This window comes from Rhinopithecus bieti, unplaced genomic scaffold, assembly GCF_001698545.2.
Source record: "Rhinopithecus bieti isolate Rb0 unplaced genomic scaffold, ASM169854v2 scaffold_2247, whole genome shotgun sequence".
Classification (NCBI taxonomy): Eukaryota; Metazoa; Chordata; class Mammalia; order Primates; family Cercopithecidae; genus Rhinopithecus; species Rhinopithecus bieti.
In genome coordinates this window covers 432165-452604 of record NW_016803732.1, presented here as the reverse complement: position 1 = coordinate 452604, position 20440 = coordinate 432165, and positions in this window count along the sequence as shown.

The window sequence follows — 20440 nt, the reverse complement described above, 5'->3', positions numbered from 1 at the left end:
GCTGTTCCTATTCGGTCATCTTGGAAGTGACCTCACCATTTTGTGCTTTTAAGGGACTTATTGATCACTGTGCAATATTTCTATGCAACAAAAAATGTGATAATTTTTAGAAACTTCTTCACAATATTTTAAGTGGTAAAAAATGTCTTCCGGATTGAATTATTATAATTATTATTATACAATTGATCAAAAAACCTAACTAGTTCACATATTTTACTGGAAATCCATCATTTGCTGAGATAAATTAATATTCTTATTGCTTGACTAAGTCGGGGTTTGTTATCAAAACTATTCCCATTTTTTGTTGTTGTTTTTGGGTATATGCATGATAAATCATGCTTACATTAATAAGTAGAGAGAAATAAAATTACAATATCATCCAAATTTAAATGCATTCCTAATTTACTTGTCCATTTTAATGTATGCAAATTTTACATCAAAAGGAAAGTAATCAGGTAGTAATTTATTGTCAAGATTTACTTCTAGTAAATAGAGCATCAGATGAAAACCTAATTCAATTTGTTTGTTTGTTTGTTTGCTTTGAGACAGTGCTTCTGTCACTCAAGCTGTAGTGGAGTGGTATAATCATGGCTCATTGCGGCCTTGGCCTCCAGGCTCAAGTCATTCTCCCACCTCAGCTTCCCAGGTACCTGGGACTACAGGTATGTGCCACCAGGACTGGCTAATTTTGATTGCTTGTTTGTTTTGTTTTTTTAGAGATGGGATCTTGCTATGTTGCCTAGGCTTGTCCTGAACTCCTGGGCTCAAGGAATCCTCACACCTTGGCCTCCCAGAGTATGTTTTTTCTATAATTTTGTAAGAATCAAATAATTTTAAAGATAGTTTAGCAACCACTTGACTTACAAAACTTTTGCTGAACAATCATTATAGTGATTTCCTTTCTCTTTATAATCACTAATGATTAAAAATGCTCTTTGACTAGCCTCCAGAAGTTTTTAATACCACAGGGCAGTGAGACTCAGAATGGAAGTAGGTGTTTATTTTGTAAAATGGAAGAACAGCAATTGTGAAAAAAAGAAAGAAAAAAGAAAAGAACAGTAAAGAAAAAAGAAAAGAAAAGAAAAGAAAAGAAAAGAAAAGAAGAAGAAAAGAAAAGAAAAGAAAAAAGAAAGAAAAGACAAGAAAAGAAAAGAAGAGAAGGCTGGAAACATGGTATGGCACCTAAACCAAGTGCGTTGGGGAAAATGCAAAAGACATTGAGGATCAGAAAACTGATTGCCTTAAAACTCTCTAGATCAGCCAAATTTCCCAGAAAGTCTCCATGTACCCTCAGAAGCATAAGTTTACCAGTTGGAATTGCATTACTACAAAGCCAATTCTATGACACAGACATGAAGCACTCCAAGAAAAGCCTTGGCCACAAGATGTCACTACATTTCCACTTTCTACTTTAAGGTGCTATTACAAGCTTCCTTCCTTCAAAATGATCCACAGCAGCATTTGCGTTTTGAACAAGAGGAGCACAAATAAAGTACTTTGATTCTTTCTTAATTTTAAAAGAAAAAAAATCAATGAGGGAAAAGGGAGGATGAAGAAAATAGTTTTGCAGTATTATCACATGTTATCTGGGCCTCAACAAATTAGTTTCTAGTAAAATATGATCCAATGAACACATTTAAATAAAATTAATATTTAAAATTTAAAGTAGGTACTCTAAAATGGAAAACAGATCTTGTGTTAATTTGCTTAGGAATCTATTTTTTAAAATAAAAAGTAAATAAAATGGAAAAAACTATTGTAAAAATGAGCATTTTATTAAAATCCTGAGAAAATTGATAACTTGTCAATAAGAATAAGTCTATCCATTAGAGCAAATTTGCTTTAGAAAATAAAAGGCATCTGTTTACTCATATACATAGCTCTATGCAGCCCCTAAAACATTTTATTATTCAAGTTTACTTAGTCTTGGAAATGTTCCCTATTGCTTAGTTATTCAAGACTATTACATATTTATAGTATTTATTGTACTATATGTATGTTGAGAAGTTATTTATTGGTATGCTGAATTATTATAGTTGAGAGTTAAACTTACACAGATTAATATGGATTAAAAAACCAAATTTCTCAAAGTTCTAGATTTTTAAAATACATAGTCTTGTTCAAATTACATGTCAAGTTGTGAGTATTAGCTTATTCCTCAGTTTTCAAAGTGAATATTAGCGTATTCCTCAGTTTTGAGATTATTGTTTCGTACGTGTTTCAAACCACATTGTTATGTATGTTAAGGGTATTTTAATTAATCATTCCAACTCTGGCATAAGTAGACAAACTACTTAGTAATGTCAAACTAAAATAATGTTCTGGCAGTCTCTGTCAGTAAAATGTCATTTTACCTGAAACATGAACAAACTAATTTGTTGTTGTTTTTGATATTTCTTTCAACATTATAAAAATTTTCAAACATAAAGCAAATTGAAAGAATTTTAAATGAGTACCTGAATATCTACCACAAGATCCTACTATTAACAGTTTAGTACACTTGCTTTATCATATCCAGCCATCAATCCATCTCCCCATCCATTAAATCCCTTTTATTTATGTAAGCACTTTAGAGTTCAATATTTGTGTGTGTTTATGTGAAATGTACATATACTACAATGTACAGCTCTTAAGTGTATAATCACTGAGTTTTCACAAATACATACATCTGTACACAGTCAAACCCATATCACGATATAGAACCCGACCTTCCTCTAAGAAAGTTCTCATACCCTTCACAGTAAATTCCTACCCGAACAACTCTCCAGAGGCAACCAATGTTATTTTTTTCCCACTGCAGATTGGTTTTGTTTGTTCTAGACTTTCTTATAAGTGGAGTCACAAAGTATGTACCCTTTTGTTTAAATCTTCTTTCACTAAGTCTTCATGTTGAATTCAATGTATAATTCATTTATTTGTATTATCGAGGAGTATTTCACTATATATGCCATAGTTTGCTTATCCAATCTCTAACTGGACAGGTGAGCTATTTCCTTTTTGGGGCTATTCTGAACAAAGCTGCTATGAATATTCTTATATATGTCTTTTTGTGAATATATGCTTTTATTTACCTTTAGTAGATGCTTATTAGTGAAAATGCTGGGCCACAGTGTAGGGATATCTTCAGTTTTAGCATTTAGCGTTTAGTTGTGGCATTATACAATCCTTAAAAAAATGTATGAGACATCCAGTTTTTCCATAACATCACTAGCATTTGGTAATATTTATCTTTTTAAATTATAGTCATTCTGGTGGTGGTGTCCTGTCTCCTGGTTTTAATATGTATTTCCATAGTGACAGATGGCATTGTATACTCTTTAATGTTTTCATTGGCAATTTGTACTTCTTTTTTTATAAATTGTCTATTCAAATACTTTGCCCCATTTTAATTAGGTTATTTGACTTTCTATTGCTGAATTGTAGGAGTACTCTATGTATTCTGCATACCCGTCCTTTGTCAGGTGTGAATATTTCTTCCAGTCTTAGCTTACCTATTTATTTGTGAATATCTCTTTGTGAATATTTCTTCCAGTCTTAGCTTACCTATTTATTTGTGAATATCTCTTTGTGAATATTTCTTCCAGTCTTAGCTTACCTATTTATTTCCTACTATGCATTTTGATTAGCAGAAAGTTTTAATTTTGATGACATATAATTTACCAATTTTTTCTTAAATGATTTTACTTTCTGAACCTGATGGTACCTTTGCTTATCCCCAAGTCATAAAAATATGCTATTTTCCTTTAAAGGCTTTATGGTTTTAGTTTTTATGTTTAGGTCTCTAATCCATAATTGATTTTTCTGTGTAGTAAGAGGTGTGAGTCAAGGTGTTTTGTTAAAATATGGATGTTTAGTATTCCAAGGGACGTTTCCTTCCTCATTGGATTGCTTTGTTAAAAAGCAAATGTCTATGTAAGTGCAAGTGTATATCTAGGTTCTTTATTCTATTCATCTGTGGATCCTTATTTGTACCACACTGTCTGGATTACTATAGCTTGATAGTAACTTTTGCCTCCAACTTTGTTCTTTATTTACATACCTTTTGGATAATAGCTACTGAAGATAGGTGCACATTTTAATATTATGTAAGTCTTATGAAAAATGAAAACAAATTGCTTTTGGGGGCTTATGAGTTTCAGAGTCTTAATTTTGGACATAAAGAAAAGGAAGATTTTGTTCTTACCAACAATATAAAAGCACTGGAAATTAGCCAGAGGACTGTCTAAATAATCCCCAAAATTTTACCTTTAGATATTTAATTTAGATATTTAAGAATTTTTACCAAATCCATTTTATAAAATATAAACAATATGCTTAGGGTGTATAGTTACAATATTTTAGGCTAAACACTGCAACATTGGCTCAGGCTTCCCACTTTATAGCCGTATCTATTTGCCTTTTTACCTTATTTAAATGAAATGAGGCTTGCACACTGTTTAAGTGAAGACCAAAATCCTTTACTCGCATTTCTACTTTGTACTCCCAACCAAATTCCTTTATCTTTACTCTTCCACTTGCTTTAAACCTTCCTGCATGACGGTCTTGGTTTTGTTTTCAAGGTCGTACATTGTGTCAGCTGGCTATAAAGTCCACATTTGTATCTGGATCCTAATTTCCAGCAGTTTCATTCAACTTGACTCACAGATACTACCACAGAAGTCTATCTAAACAAAGGGGGAAGTTTTCCAAAATGTCAAAAACCATGTCTTTGTTTTTGTTTACAGACAGGTGTTTTGCACTGAATCCTCGGGAGTTATTGATGATCGTTATGGTACAGACTATTTTGAATTGAATAAATTTAGGCAGAACAAAATCTAATGTAACACCCCATGGCACAATAGCTAGATCCAACCAAGTGCCATGAAGAGATTTTATATATATGTGTGTGTGTGTGTGTGTGTATATATATATATACATGCCATGGAGAAAATCTTTCTACTTTTTAAGCGATTTTCAACTATCTTGAATACAAATGTGTGGTGTGTGTGCATACATGTATAATTACAAACATAATAGGTAAAATATTCACTATTTTAATGGTTAGGGACTTTTTTTTTTTTTTTTTTTTTTTTTTTTTTTGAGACGGAGTCTTGCTCCGTTGCCCAGTTTGGAGTGCAGTGATGCGATTGCAGTTCACTACAACCTATGCCTCCTGAGTTCATGCGATTCTCCTGCCTCTCAGCCTCCTGACTACCTGGAATTACAGGCACGAGTCACCATGCCTGGCTAATTTTTGTATTTTTAATAGAGGCGGAGTTTCACCATGTTGGCCAGGATGGTGGCTCATCCCTGTAATCCCAGCACTTTGGGAGGCTGAGGTGGGTGGATCACTTGAGGTCAGGTTAGGGACCTTTATGACCTGAATTATGACTCTCCAAACTTCATGCATGATACCACTCAGAATGCACGGTATTTAAAGGACTTTAAGTGATTAACTAAGGCGACATTAGATCATTGGGGTGAGCTCCAATACAATGTGACTAGTGTCCTTATAGGAAGAGGAGCTTAGGACACATGTGTGCACAGAGGAAAAACCATGTAAGGACAAAATGAAGACACAGCCTTCCGCAAGCTGAGGAGACAGGTATTTGAATGAAACCAACCAACCCTGTCAACACTTGGATCTTGTTTTTGTTTGTTAGTTTGTCTTTAGAGACGGTCTCACTCTGTAGGCCAGGCTACATCAAAGCTCACTACAACCTCAAATTCCTGGGCTTGGCCGGGTGTGGTGGCTCACACCTGTAATCCCAGCACTTTGGGAAGCCGAGGCAGGCAGATCACTTGAGGTCAGGAGTTCGAGACCAGCTTGGCCAATATGGTGAAACCCCATCTCTACTAAATATACAGAAATTAGCCAGGTGTGCTGGCATGTGCCTGTAATCCCAGCTACTTGGGAGGCTGAGGCAGGAGAACTGCTTGAACCCAGGAGGCAGAGGTTGCAGTGAGCTCAGACTGCACCATTGCACTCCAGCCCAGGCAAGAAGCGAGACTCCGTCTCAAAAAAAAAAACCCAGAAAACCTCCTGGGCTCAAGCGATACTCCCGCCTCAACCTTCTGAGTAGCTGGGACTACAGGCGTTATCACACTTGGCTAACACGTTGATCTTGAACATCTATCCTTCAGAACTGTGAGAAATAATTGTGCTATTTAAGTCACCCAGTTTGTGGTACTTTATTATGGGAGCCCTAGCAAACTAATATAGGGGTACAGATTCCAGAGCTAAGCCACCTGGGTACAAACCAAAGCTATGCCACTTGCCTGGTGTGTGACTTTGAGTATGTCACTTATATCTCTATGCCTAGGTTTCTTTATCTATAAAATAAGTAAAATAAGAGTACCTACCTCATACTGTCGTTATGAAGAGTAAATGAGTTAGTATCTAAAAAGTACTTAAGCCAAAGTCTTGCACGTATTAGATCAATCTTAGCTATTATCATTTATATAGTAGTATGTCAAAGTATACTAGGTTTTAAATAATTGAGCCACATTTCAAAACCTGTATGTCTCAACATCTGATTTTTATGTTCTTCAATGAGTTTTACTAAGAGGCATAGTGGAATGCACTTTTATTTATTTATTTTTCATTATAGTTTAAGTTCTGGGATACATGTGCAGAATGTGCATGTTTGTTACACAGGTATACAGGTGCCATGGTGGTTTGCTGCACCCATCAACCCGTCATCTACATTAGGTGTTTCTCCAAATGCTATCCCTCCCCTAGCCCTGCACCCCTCAACTGGCCCCAGTGTGTGATATTCCCCTCCCTATGTCCATGTGTTCTCATTGTTCAACTCCCACTTATGAGTAAGAACATGTGGTGTTTGGATTTCTGTTCTTGTGTTAGTTTGCTGAGAATGATGGTTTCCAGTTTCATCCATGTCTCTGCAAAGAACATGAACTCATCCTATTTATGGCTGCATAGTATTCCATGGTGTATATGTGCCACATTTTCTTTATCCAGTCTACCACTGATGGACATTTGGGTTGGTTCCAAGTCTTTGCTATTATGAACAGTGCTGGAAAGAATGCCCTTTTAGATTTTGATTTCGATTGATAGGGCTCAGTCTTATGCATTCATGTAAGATGTATGCTGCAGTGGTTTGGGATGAAGTTTATCATTGATAGTTTTTGCTCCACACTATGCCATAGGACGGAAATCATTTTGACACATTCTTAAATATTTGTCTGGAGGCCTAAAATTGCTCATGATGAAAAGCTGCCTCCCAGTTACCAGGAGCTATGTTAATTTGCTTAAGCAATGGAACTGCATCTAGTATAGCAGCTGCAATTGGAGTCACCACTTGGTTAAGCTTCTAATAATCCACTGTCATTCTCCATCTGTCTTCTGCACAGAACAAATAAGAGAATTGAACATTGATGTAGTGAAAATACCACCCCTGTCTCCTTCAAGTTCTTGATGATAACAGCAATTTCTGCAATCCCTCTGGGAATGCAGTATTACTTCTGATTTTCAATTTCCCTAGGTAGAGACAGTTTTAATGGCTTTCATTTGGCCTCTCCCATCATAGTAGCCCTCCCTCCACAGGATAGGAAACCAATGTGAAGATTCTGCCAGTTGCTAAGTATGCCTATTTTAATTATGCATTCCACAACAGGGAAATAACATAGGATGGATTTGGGGACCCAGTGGATCCACTGTAAGTTGGACCTCAGCTAAAACTCTACTGACCACCTGACCTCCGTAAGGCCCTACTCTGACTGGAGAGCCACAGTGATGCTTTTGGTCTCATGGAAAAAGGAAATAATCAGACCTTTCAGGAACTACTAGAACACTGGTCCGTAATTCCTGAAAGGTCTGATTACTTCCTTTTTACCAATGCACAGTTACCTTGATAAAAGACCATAGGTCTCTTTGGGGAAGAACGGAAGAAAGATTAAAATGATAAATTTTTGGTATTGTACTAGGGTCCTTCCTTAATGGGACCTGGTTTTCCCTCATTCAAGGAGTTGTGGGTCTGTAAATCTGCTCAAGACTGGGAACTGATTGAGGAGTTACGATGATGTTTTTATGATTCAGGTTAAATGTTTGTTTGTTCACTTGACCTATAATTTTTCTCCAATTACAGATGAAGTAAGAATTTAGTAGACGTTTTATCTATTTCACTTCTAGGCACATCATGATCAAACAACCACTTTCATAGGTCGCATGAGTCAGGTTATCCTGATTGCTGCTTTGACGCTACTGTCTGTAACAGTACCACACCCACCTTGCTTTTCACAGCTGAGTGTCAGCATTTGGCCCTTGCCATCTGAGATCCAATTACTTCCATTTCATTTAGGTTTTCTAATTGAGTGGCTGCGACTCCCATTGTAAAGACTGGCCTGCAGAGAAGAACGATCATGGAGCTCTTCAAGGATGCTGGCACTCCCCTCACAAATCTGTTTCTCAAAGTATTGGTAAGGTGTGTTTTCCGGACCCTCCCAGTGTGGGTAAGTAGGTCTTAGGTGACTAATCCACTCTAGCATTCTAATCTCCCTAAGACTTTGAATTCCCTCCTCCACATCAAGCCAAAGGAGATCAGGCATCTTCAACTTGCTCATGGCGAGCCACCTTTTGATTGTTTCATCCAACCAAACAACCAGTTTGTATGCTTTCTAACTCTCTAAGCTGCAACATTAAATTCAGGATTACTATTTAGTGAGCCCATATTAATAAATTTGGCCTTATCAAACTTTATGTTCCTTCCACCATTATCCCATACCCTTAACATTCATTCCCACACATGTTGCCTGGATTTCTGCTTGTGTGAACTAGAAAATTCAAATAGTCCTTTTGGAGTGTAGTATACCTCCTCATGGGTCAGACTTTGTACTTCACCTTTAGGAGCCTGCTGGGATTTGAGTCTAGTTATAAGCCTAAAAGCAAAAAGGGGTAATAGAAGTGGGTATGGGGAGAATCAGCATTGTCTTTCTTGGCAAATGCCTCAGGCGAGGCCATTATCATTTCCTTAAACAATGCAGGGTTAAGGGTAGAAAGGCCACTACCACTGTGGGTAAGAATGCCATTGCTTCTGGGGGTAGGAAGGCCACTTCTGCTTGCAAAAAAGACTCATCAAAATTTAAGTGCTCAATGTCCCCAGCTTCATCATGTCTCCCCACGTCTCCAAATCAACTTACAGGATCCCATTCTTTCCCAATCAATGTCCTCACTTTAACAGTAGATGCCCTATGACGCTGGGGATTCAACTTTCATTTAATTCAGCCAATCGCATGATGAGGACTTGTGTTTGATTTTTAGCAATTTTAGCCCTATGGCTCCAGGAGAGAAAATTTTTCCACAGGGTACATCTAGAAGCTTCTGAGGTCAAGTATGCATTGCTTGAGCTGGGAATTTGAATCCCTTAACTCATTCTTTTCTTTCATTACTTTGTGTAGTAACATTAGGAACAACCAAGAAATATCATTATATTCCTTAGCACTATGGTCAATATTTGTCTCCTCCGAAACTCATACTGAAGTTTGACCCCCAATGTTGGAAGTGGATCCCAATGGGAAGTGTTTGGGGTCCTGGGGTGGATCCCCATGAACAGATTAATGTCCTCCCTGTGGGTGGAAAAGGGTAAGTGAGTTTTCACTCTATTAGTTCCCAAGAAATAGCTGAGGTTAAAAAAAAGACCCAGCACTGCCCCCTTTTCTCTTTTGTCATGTGAGATACACATGCTGGCTCCTCTTCACCTTCTGCCTTGAGTGGGAGCAACCTGAAGCCCTTAGATGCAGATGCCCAAAGCTGAACTTTCTAGCTATCCAGAACTACGAGCCAAATAAAACTTTTTTCTTTATAAATTACCCAGCCTCCGGTATTCCTTTATAGTAACACAACACAGACTAAGACATTCAGTTTTTCATAAACATTCAAAAGTATTATATACAGAGTCATTGATTTCCTGCCTCTTGTAAATGGTTGATTAGGAGTATCTAATGCAGATATTTTGATGTCTGTATTACAGTTCATGCCCTGAACAACCAGTGTTCTCTGTACTATTGGAAATAGAGTCCTTAGCATTCTAAAATATAATCACACTAGAAAGCCAATTCCAGAAGTCCCAAAACCAATTTAGGAAGCTCATCCTTACAATTCTATTCCTCTAGAATCACTCCTGGTGTTAGGATTCTTCAGAGAAACAGGACCAATAGGACAGATAAATGATAAATATGATGGAGGATTTGTTAGAGGAATTAGCTCACATGATTATGGAGGCTGAGAAATCCCAAGCTGGAGAATGAGGGAAGTTGGTAGCATGGCTTGGTTCAAATCCAAAAGGCCTGAGAACCAAGGGGCACTAGTGCACATCTGATGCCAAAAGGCTAGAAAACTTGGAGTTCTAATGTCCAAGAGCAAGAGAAGCTGGGTGTCTCAACTCCAGATGAGACAAAGTGAGCAAATTGCCTTTCTTCTACCTTTTTGATCTATCCAGGCCCTCAGCCAACTGGATGGTGCCTGCCACATTAGATCAGGGTAGATCTTCCATACTCAGCCCACTGATTCAAATGCCAGTCTCTTCTGGAAACACCCTCACAAACATACCCAGAAATAATGCTTCACCAGCTATCTGGGTATCCCTGAATCCAGTCAAGTTGACTCCTAAAATTAAGCATGACAGGAATATAGAGCAGAGTCTAGCATGGGTCCAATGTGGAGCTTCCAGTCCCTCTCCCACAGAAAGGCATTATCTCTTTCCAGTCACGATGTGAGACAATACTCATTCCAGCCTTTGGTGTTCAGAGTTTTTATTAGGGCTTGCTCACCTATTGTTTGTGTGGATGACCTTTAGTCTACAGTTCCTCCCAGAAGTTGGGCTAACAGCTTTGAACTCAAGTTCCTCTGGAGACAGGTAAAAACTGATATGGCACAGCACAAAACCTATCATAAATCACATCGTTAGACTGTCCCACAGCCAATGCCCCCAGGAGTGACACTCTTATGCTCTTATGTTGCAGAAGATTACAAGAGCCTAGAGCTAGGGCAAAGGTCAGAGCTCTCATTGGTAAGGTTGATTATACACTAACAACTGCCTTCATTATTTGTTTATACCTGTATATGTTTTGACCAGGTAATATATGCACATAGCACAAAATTCAAAAGATATATGTGTGTGTGTGCAAATGTGTAAATACATAGGTACATTCTCACATCTGCAAATACTAATTTTTTTTTTTTTTTTTTTTTGAGATGGAGTCTTGCACAGTCACCCAGGCTGGAGTGCAATGGCGAGATCTCAGCTCATTGCAACCTCCGCCTCCTGGGTTCAAGCAATTCTCCTGCCTCAGCCTCCCGAGTAGCTGGGATTACAGGTGCCTACCACCACGCCAGATAATTTTTTGTATCTTTAGTAGAGACGGGGTTTCACCATGTTGGCCAGGCTGGTCTCGAACTCCTGACCTCGTGATCCACCCCTCCCCCGGCCTCCCAAAGTGCTGGGATTACAGGCATGAGTGACCATGCCATGCTGCAAATAGTAATTTTTTAAACAGTCATAGTTATTATTAAAATTTGCACTATACAGAATTTTCTGAAAACACTCCGAATGCTCTTAAATATGAACTTATAAAAGAAAATACATTTAATGGAAAACATGTTAATCTCTTTAACTTCACCATTACTCTGCGAAATCTAACAATTGAGTCCAGAAGGCTATTTTAAAGGTATTTGTGTACATCTCTTGGGACTTTCCCTGACATGAGAGTCCAAGAGCTTCAAAAGTATCAGCCTTAGAAAGACTAACGTATAAAATGAAGACAGACATTGCAGCAAGCCATCTCAATTTATGTATAGAAGAAATATATTTATACATTTACTAATTATGATAGTGAATACAAAAAATACAAAAATTATTTGATGAAAATCTCCCCTTCTCCCAAAATGTATTGTGCAAAAACATGTCTACACACTTCTAGAAGACTGACCACTGGTAGATGACATGGCATTTTTTTTTTTTTTTTTTTTGAGACGGAGTCTCACTCTGTCGCTGGGGCTGGAGTGCAGTGGCCGGATCTCAGCTCACTGCAAGCTCCGCCTCCCGGGTTCACGCCATTCTCCTGCCTCAGCCTCCCGAGTAGCTGGGACTACAGGCGCCCACCACCTCGCCCGGCTAGTTTTTTGTATTTTTTTGTAGAGACGGGGTTTCACAGTGTTTGCCAGGATGGTCTCGATCTCCTGACCTCGTGATCCGCCCATCTCAGCCTCCCAAAGTGCTGGGATTACAGGCTTGAGCCACCGCGCCCGGCCGACATGGCATTTAAAAAATGTTAGTAATTGTAATTCACAGAAAGTAAACAAAAGAAAATATTTAAAAAAAAATTTTTATTCCAGTACTGAAAATGTTTCAAACTGATTCTTGTTTGGGTGGGAAGGAGAAGGAGACAGTGATCACCGACTAAATTGCCATAGCACAGTGGTGATGAAAAGACATAAAATAAGGGGCACTGAATGGTTTCTAAAAAGCACAAGGACACAATTCCAGTTCAATTGCTTGTGTAAAAAGGTGATTTTTTTTTTCTTTAAGTCATATAAAGTCAGGCCAGCATTAAGCTTTTAGTGTACAACTTGCTGAACCTTTATAAAAATGGTAAATGGGCAGCTTTACTTTTCCTACAATGCCGTTCTATACTACAGTAATATATTCATAAAGGAAGTTTGTGCCAGGCACAGTGGCTCATGCCTGTAATCCTAGCACTTTGGGAGGCAGAGGCAGGTGGATCACCTGAGGTCAGGAGTTCAAGACCAGCCTGGCCAACATGGGGAAACCCGATCTCTACTAAAAATACAATAAAAAATTAGCTGGGCATGGTGACAGGTGCCTGTAATCCCAGCTACTTGGGAGGCTGAGGCAGGAGAATCGCTTGAACCCAGGAAGCAGAGGTTGCAGTGAGCCAAGATCATACCACTTCACTCTAGCCTGGGCAGAAGAGTAAGACTCCGTCTCAAAGAAAAAAAAGAAAGGAAGTTTGCCATTTTTCTGCTATTCTAAGAATAAACATGTGGTTTACATTTCTTGTTTTCATTGATCCACATGTACACTTTTTTTTTTTTTGGCTACATACTATGTCTCAAAATAATCTTTTTACCTCAGGTCACCAAAAATCTACCTGTAGATGATGTTAAATGGGTTCCCAATCTGTCCTTTGCATTCAACTCAGGGAAGCATTCTTTCATGTTATTATATTATTATGTTTTTATGCTGTATTTAGATATGGTTTTAAATAAGCCCCAAATATGTTTCTGTGGTAAGCAAAATAACGAGACAGTGGGGAAAAAATAAAGCTCTATAAGACTTAGTCTTTGCACGAGAGTTGTGTAATCTTAAAATAATCTGATCTCTTTGCCACTAAAATTCACGTAAGACTTGAAGCGATGGCTCTTCAAGACACTGGATTCGCTGATAGGCCACTTGAGCAAGGTGTCTACAATCAAGGGAAAGCCCTTTACCAACATTAACACTGTCTCAAGGAAATGTTTTAAATTTATGTCCTCATCTCAAAATTTCACGTGAATATTTTCCTCTATATAGGCAGTACTATAGGAAGAAGTTTTGAACTTCCTGCCCACTTTTCATATAGCATTGTAAAATGATTGGACTCAAGAGATCAAAATTTGATTGGTGTTTTCTAGCCGCTTCAATATTAAATCACCATTAAATGGTTTATGGTTGATAATTAACTGCTCTGTTTTAAGAAAGGGATGTGTTGATTGGCTTTTTTGTATAGTCCCTTTTATTTACAATCACCTTCGCTACTGCTCAAATAGCTGGTGCTCCACTATATGTGTCACCCTTTCTAGTCCACACCAAAACTTACTTCCCAGCATAGCCTCACTGTCTATATTCAAAGGTTTCCAGAGATAAACAGAACGAGTTGTTAGGGACTTCTCACTGATACATGTAACACACACCATATGATTCATACACTGTACAGCAGTGGTTTTGTCTGAATAATATCTTCTAGAAGGCAAATTATAGGAATTGCTCTTCCACATTGTCACTTAATTAATGTTCTTTATCAATAATACTTTTCCAATAGCACTTGTTCTCCCTGATTATATTTGTTATTACTGTTAACACTTTCTACAAGCTTCTCGGCAACAATGTCTTATTTTGTACTTGGTTCAAAGGAATACAACTCTGGGTGATGTTTCTGTAACTTTGGATTCATCCATAATATTGCATAACAAATTTTAAACTGAGATGTGAAGTAATTACCTGACTAAATTCATTACCAGAGAAATTAATGTACTTTTAACATGATGTGATAACTCTGATGGTGACAGGTAGATATTTGACAGGCAATGTACTGACCAATGGTGAATGGAATGCAGGCCAAAAAAAAATAAGTTCAGAGTCATTATCCTTCCCTATCTGTATCAGCTGATGTCTGAAAACATCATACACACAGAATCTCTTCTAAAGCACATACATTTTCTTTCTTTTCTTTTTTTGCGAGACAGTCTCACTCTGTCGCCCATGTTGGAGTGCAGTGGGGTGATCTCTGCTCACTGCAATCTCTGCCCTCCGGGTTCAAGTGATTCTCCTGCCTCAGCCTCCCCAATAGCTGGGACTACAGGAGACAGCCACCACGCCTGACTAATTTTTTTTTTATTTTTAATAGAGAGAGGTTTTCACCATATTGGCCAGGCTGATGTTGAACTCCTGACCTTAGGTGATCCACCCACCTAGGCCTCCCCAATTGCTTCGATTACCAGTGTGAGCCACCGTGCCCGGCCAAAACCACATACATTTTCTAATTCTATATTCACACTGAAGTGATTTCCACTGGAGCATTTTTACAAATGATATTTGTTACTATTTTCATTTTTCAATAAGCCAATTTTGTGAATTGGCAAAATGAGTATTAAGTATAAAATGTAAATTTAACAAGCATTAAAATTAATACGAAAGAACATTAGTAAGGTGAACATCCTGTTAACCTCGTGTTGGCTGAGGTTAAAACTGACCTACACAGTCTTCACTGTGTACATATGCACCTACAATAAACTAACACTGTTAAAAACTTAAAGGGATTGTCATGCAAAACATCTTACATTTAAAATGTGCAAAATATGTGAATTACGTGCATAAGATTTGCAAAATATATGTGAAGTATGTGGAAAAAAGTTGCATTTTTTTCTCTTTGAAATTGCAAATCTGTTTAACAGACTACCAACGATCATTATTTTGTAAGCAGCATTGCTCTCTAGTCCAAAGGTTAAGGTCTTACCCACAATTGAGACAGATGTCCAAAGATGACAATGGTTAAAATAGAACGAAGGGCATCAATGAGAGATCAGAGAAGTATTTTCTAACAAAATAAACTATTTATTAAACAGTAAAAAGTACTTATATGAGTTAAGCAAAGTGCAAATGATATACGAACTAGAACAAGCTACTTTATATACCAGTGCCTCCTGCTGAAATGCCCAACACAAACTAAGTGCTCAATAAATGTCCATCATATTGAAACACATTTAGGCCGGGCGCGGTGGCTCAAGCCTGTAATCCCAGCACTTTGGGAGGCCGAGACGGGCGGATCACGAGGTCAGGAGATCGAGACCGTCCTGGCTAACATGGTGAAACCCCGTCTCTACTAAAAAATACAAAAAAATAGCCGGGCGAGGTGGCGGGCGCCTGTAGTCCCAGCTACTGGGGAGGCTGAGGCAGGAGAATGGCGTAAACCCGGGAGGCGGAGCTTGCAGTGAGCTGAGATCTGGCCACTGCACTCCAGCCTGGGCGACAGAGCGAGACTCCGTCTCAAAAAAAAAAAAAAAAAGAAACACATTTAAGAGAGAACACCAGCCTGGGCACGGAGGCTCACGTCTGTAATCACAGCACTGGGGGAGGCCAAGGCGGGTGGATCACAAGGTCAGGAGTTTGAGACCAGCCTGGCCAACACGGTGAAACCCTGTCTCTACTAAAAATACAAAAATTAGCCGGACATGGTGGAACGTGCCTGTAATCCCGGCTGTTCAGGAGGCTGAGGCAGGAGAATCGCTTGATCCTGGTAGGCGGAGGTTGCAGTGAGCCGAGCTTGCACCACTGCACTCCAGCCTGCGTGACAGTACGAGAATCTGTCTCAAAAAAAAAAAAAGAAAAAAAGAAAAAAGAAAAAAGGAAAGAGAGAGAGAGAACACCAATGCAGTCTTAAAAATCAACTCTTTTGCCCAATCCTAAACCTGTGCTCTAGCATAATGTTCCTAAAATGACAATCATGGCTTACATTCTGCAATTTCTCTTAATTCTTAGGAGTCTATTGATGCCCAGTAATTTTGTGGTTGCTCTGACAATTCCAGCATTAAAGTTCTTGACATGCTTAAATTTTCTGTTGTTACCTTATTTCTGTATTCTGGGCTCTTTCTTTCATAAATCTGAATTAATACAATCACTGCAGTCAAAATAGCAAAATCTGTTGTCTTTGCTAAACCAACATTTCTATTAAACTTCCTGAAATAACTTTCAATGACTTTATGAGCAGCACTCATCCAGAACCATGCTTCCTGCAGAAACAGCCTATCCTGAATCTGCCATTTGTCTCCAATGCCACTCTTAAACATTTGTCAAATCCTATTACTCAGTCTCTTCGAGGGATTACCAGCAGTCTTTAATTTCACCTTCTGTCAAGCCACTTTGTACTTTTCTTGACTAAAACATGGAAATATATTTCGAACATAAGCATCGAGACAAATTTTATAGCACAGTTTGAAAGAACTACAGGACTTCCAGTGATTAGGGCATAGAAAAATACTTTAAAGAATTCACATTTTTCTCTTTTATATTCTAGGTATGAGAGAATAGTTTCATCATTTTATAATTTTGTAGACAGAAATACACATACTACTCATACACATACTTAAAATGTACATGTATTTCTTTGAAAATGGGCATCACTTATGAGGAAGCAAAATAATAGAAAATTTCCCAACAATGAACTACAAATTCCTTTAAAAACAATATTCTGGAACTGCTGCGAAGACATACAACCACAACACTGTATAACTTTAAAATCACAGCAGACCTTAGAAACCATCTCATCTAGATGGTCCATTTCTTCACGTGAAGAAATTGATGATTTAAGTTTAAATTCTTTCAAACTAACGTAATGGCAATAGTCAGACTAAACGAAGTGCAAGAAAACACATGGGCTTTGTTGTTAAAAAACAAAAACAGGCCAGATCACCACAACAAAACTATGTGATCTTCAGCATGTTACTGAGCTTTTTTCGGGGCCGGGGGGTCAGGGGAGCACTTCAGCTTCTTTGTCTTTCATAAAAGTATAAGAACTAGAAGGGGCACGGTGGCTCACTCTTGCCATCCCAGCACTTTGGGAGGCCGAGGCGGGTGGAATACCTGTGATCAGGAGTTCAACACCAGACTGGCCAACATGGTGAAACCCCATCTCTACTAAAAATACAAAAAATTAGCTGGGTGTGGTGGCGGCGCCTGTAGTCCCAGCTACTAGGGAGGCTGAGGCAAGAGAATCGCTTGAACCCAGGAGGCGGAGCTTGCAGTGAGCCGAGGTCGTGTCATTAAACTCCAGTGTGGGTAACAAGAGTGAAACTCTGTCTCAACAACAACAAAAAAGCATAAGAACTAGATAATTCTAACTACCAGGGTGTATTATAGCTCGTATATTCTCATTCCAGAAGATAACTTTGGCTTTATTCATTAAACATATTTACTGAGCATCTGATGTATGTCATATGCTAGGTCTTGTTTTTAACAGATAACCAAAGGTCTAGGAATATATAAAGCTTTGAAATCAAAGTAGCACCACTTCCTTATTTCTATCTTTAATAAACATTTAATATCTAGTCTCTGTGCAAAGCAACACAAATATAATGTGAGTAAAATAGTTACAGTCCCTGTTCTCAGCTTAACATTTACTGGGGGAGATACATGATAAATTAGTAAATTACCAAATAATATCTAAAGTGCTAGACTCAAACAAGGTGCTCTGATAAATATTGAAAATTTAGATAAAACATTTAATCCAAGATAAAAGGCAGACAGCCTCAAAGGTGAAAATGCAGCAGTCATGCAAAAAGCTTGGGAAAGATTATTCTAGACAATGTACACAAAACTCCTGAAGAGGAAAAATGCTTGATTGAAGAAATTTCTTTAAACTGTTTGAATCATAGTTCTTTTCTTCCTACAATATATTATCCAATTGCCTGTAATAAAATGAAAACTAAGTTTTTGTTTTTATTTTTTTATTTTTTTTGAGACTGAGTCTCACTCTGTAGCCCAGGTTGGAGTGCAGTGGCACGATCTCAGCTCACTGCAACCTCTGCCTCCTGGGTGCCGGTTCAATCAATTCTCCTGCCTCAGCCTCCCGAGTAGCTGGGACTTCAGGAATGTGCCACCACGCCCAGTTAATTTTTGTATATTTTTGTACAGATGGAGTTTCACCATGTTGGCCTGGCTGATCTTGAACTCCTGACCTCATGATCTGCCCACCTCGGCCTCCCCAAGTGCTGGGATTATAGGAGTTAGCTACAGCGCCCAGCCAAAAGTTAAGTTCTAGAATTTTGGATACGTGGGCATAAAAGCGGAGGGCTAAGTACAGGATAAAGAGAAAGCCTGCTTAGTAGATGTTGACTGTACCAAACAATGTGTGAAAGTGAGTGGAGTCAAAATAGGTGGCGATGAATGGCAGATTATGATATCTGAATTTCATTTTGGAGGTAATGCAATACCACTGAAAGTTCTGCACATGAAAGTTGTACTTCGAGAAAATTTTAACATCACAAATAGGCAACCAATATTAAAGCAGAGAAATAAGATTAAAATTAGTGAAAGGTTAGGTAAAGAGGACCTAACAGCAGCAGCAGCTGAAACAGAAAACACTACAGATATGCTACATCCGAATGTGGCAAGAAATTGAACATATGAAACAAAGACTGTCTCTGACACTAAAAGCACAATGGTGTCATAAACAGGAAGGGAAAAAGACTAGAAATTGTGGTGAGTTCAAGATATTTGATACAAATTGTTACATATGTTACCCAATTATCTTTATGAAACATTGTCTTACATGAATATTCTGTATTTTTCTCCAAGATGTTTTAAATCACAAAATGAGCAACTGTAGATATAATTACAAGAATACACTATGAATTAATACTCCTACTCTGTATTTAGATAAGCAATATAGATTAAAGGAATCTTTGTTTTGGAAATAAATGCCAACAAATGAAAACCTTCACATTGAAGATAATCAGTCAAAAAGTGTTCCTCAAAACCCTACTACATATGAGGAAATACAGTGTAGTCACAGTATTTATCACATACTTGGATAGCCTAGGAAGTTACTCAATCCCGTTTTCAGGTAAAAGAGGGATAATCGCATCTATCTCATGTAGTTGCTCATAAGATTGAATGAGTAAATACATGCAATGTATATGGAATAGTAACTGGCATGTAATAAGCACCCCAAATTTGACTTATGCTGTGCAAGGCACTGGGAAAAAGAAGACTGCAAAATAAGTAAGAATCACCGGTTCTAATGATTTACAATTTGGGGAGGCAAAGGTAACTTACATGTAACAATTTGAGAATTAAGTGTAATACAAATAATTAGTATAGTAAAAGATGAGACATGGAAAAGATGCAAACTTATAAACTAAATGTTTTAAGGAAAAGTCTTTCCTGTTATTTTTTGTTCAGAAAACACTGAATCAGACAAGTAAGAGTTGGCAGTGGGTGATTTTTCCTTCAATCCTTGAATTTATTAATTCAAGTATAACTAATTGCATACCTGAGACATAGGATATCTACAAACTGAAGATGAAAATCACTAATCAAGAGCCTCACCAAATGACTCACAAAAAAAAAAAGAAAAGAAAAGAAAAGAAAAGATTTAGCAGTACTGGCATTAGAAGTTAGAAGCTACCAAACTCTAGGCCAGTGATTTCATGACTAACACAAGTAGTTCTGGAGTTTCTGGTTTTACATACCACAGTAAATATTACAATTAATTTCAATATTTACATCTTACTGAAAGGCTACTGCAAAGGTTCAGACTAGAAAAATAAAGCTAAAAGCATTTAGCACACTCAATTTGGAAACTTTTGTTTCCAATTCTAAATAAGGTGGCCTGTCAAAATGTCCTGTATTTTGTACTGATAACATCTATATGGCGCCGGGCACAGTGGCTCACGCCCGTAATCCCAGAAATTTGGGAGGCCAAGGCAGGTGGAACACGAGGTCAGGAAATCGAGACCATCCTGGCTAACACGGTAAAACCCCGTCTCTATTAAAAATACAAAAAAAATTAGCCGGGCGTGGCGGCACGCACCTGTAGTCCCAGCTACTCAGGAGCCTGAGGCAGAAGAATCGCTTGAACCTGGAAGACAGAGGTTGCAGTGGCCGAGATCGTGCCACTACACTCCAGCCCGGGTGACAAGAGTGAGACTCCGTCTCAATAACAAAAA